Source organism: Corvus brachyrhynchos, unplaced genomic scaffold (assembly GCF_000691975.1).
Source record: "Corvus brachyrhynchos isolate BGI_N302 unplaced genomic scaffold, ASM69197v1 scaffold245, whole genome shotgun sequence".
Taxonomy (NCBI): domain Eukaryota; kingdom Metazoa; phylum Chordata; class Aves; order Passeriformes; family Corvidae; genus Corvus; species Corvus brachyrhynchos.
Genome location: NW_008238988.1, coordinates 4,748,493 through 4,750,445, shown reverse-complemented (window position 1 = coordinate 4,750,445; position 1,953 = coordinate 4,748,493).

The following is a 1,953-nucleotide window of genomic DNA, read 5'->3' as shown; positions in this document are numbered from 1 at the left end:
TGTGAGCGCATGGCGTTCCCACCCGGAGCTCCTCGTGCTGCCGGAGCCTCGCTCCGCGTTCCCGCGCGAGACGCGCACCCGGCGCGGCAGATGGTGCATCCTCACGGCTCCACGGGCCATCCCAAAGCACACCCCGGCAGCAGGAGAGCTGTCAGCACTTAGGTGAGGGGAATGGGGCTCCTTGGTAGAGCATTTATTGGGATGGAGCTGGAGGACGAGGCAGATGGCCGGGGTTTGTTGGCAGGGAGCTCCTGTTTGTTTAATTAGTCACCAGACAGACTGAGAGCTAAAGGCAAACTCCAAGTGTGGTGAGATGGACCATTTGCCCTTGATGTCTACCTGGTGATCCTCATCTCATCATCCTGCTGTGGGATTGATGCTCCAGCACACAGGACCAGGTGTTCCAGGTGATTTCAGGTGGCCTTTGTTTCCCCCCCTACTACTTTTCCCCCAAAAGGGGCAGACTCAGACACGTGTGTTGCTTCAAAAAGCAACCAAAGGATGCACAAACACAGAGTTTTCCTTTCTCCAGCCCCCACCAGAGCACACAGCCACTTTTTGCTTTTTCTAAAGCAGCTCCAAGAGAGCTGCAGAGGGACTTTGGACAAGGGCCTGGAGTGACAGGACAAGGGGGAATGGCTTCCCACTGCAGAGGGTTAGATGGGATATTGGGAAGAAATTGCTGGCTGTGAGGGTGGGGAGGCCCTGGCACAGGGTGCCCAGAGAAGCTGTGGCTGCCCCTGGATCCCTGGCAGTGTCCAAGGCCAGGTTGGATGGGACTTGGAGCAACCTGGGACAGTGGAAGGTGTCCCTGCCCATGGCAGGGGATGGAATGGGATGAGCTTTAAGATCTGTGATTCTGTGACTCAGTGGTGGAGGGGTTCAGCCCCCCTTTGCCATGATCCCATCATGTCTCCCTCCCAGACCATCTCCTGACACCTGGACATGTCTCCCAACTCTGAGCTTCCCTGTCCTCAAAGTAATGAGGACTGGGAGATGCGGCAATGGTGGAATTATGGAATCATAGAATTGTTAGGGTTGGAAAAGCCCTCTAAGATCATTGATTCCAACCATTCCCCCAGCACTACCAAGCCCAACACTAACCCATGTCCCCAAATGCCACATCCACACAGCTTTTAAATCCCTCCAGGAACAGGGACTTCACCACTGCCCTGAGCAGTGGTACCAGCGTCACTTGTTCCTGAGCATGGATCAGATATTTTGGGGAAGGGATTCCTAAAGGGGCTCTGAGAGAGCTGGAGAGACACTTTGGACAATGACCTGGAGTGACAAGACGAGGAAATGGCTTAAAAATGGCAGATATTCCCACAAATAAAAAGCCCACAGATAAAAGCACTTTACACCTTTATTTTTACTTTATAAAATGTTTGATTATGTTCAGTGTTTGATACTTTCTTGCAAACACTTTTGCTTAGGGTTTTTTCTCCCCCATTTCCCTTGTTGTGTATACCTGTATCACTCACCCCTTGCAATGGGATAGAAATAAATTTTAAAAAATATATAAAAGAAAGGAAAAAAGAAGGGGAATAAATGAGAAATGATAAAGGAAAATAAAATCTGTACAGGAAATTATAACCCAAACACAAATCCTGCCCCTCTCTGGGGAAATGAATAACCCCAAACTCAAATCCTGTCCTTCTCTGCACACTTGGTGCTTGACAGGGTTAAACCCATGTATATTTAACACGTATATCTAACACGCAAAACTCCGCGCACAAAAAAAAAAAAAAAACAAAAAAAACCAAAGTTGCAAAAATCACCATTCGGGGACGATGCCCCATTTACCAGAACCCAAAGCGGCGTTTCTTCCCCCCCCCAAAACATCGCCCCCTGCCATTACCCCGCAGCCCACTAGAGGGTGGTTTCCTCCAGCGGGAGATCCGCAGGCGGCTGCGGCGCGGGGAGGGGACCCGGAGCGCGTTTTCCAGCGCT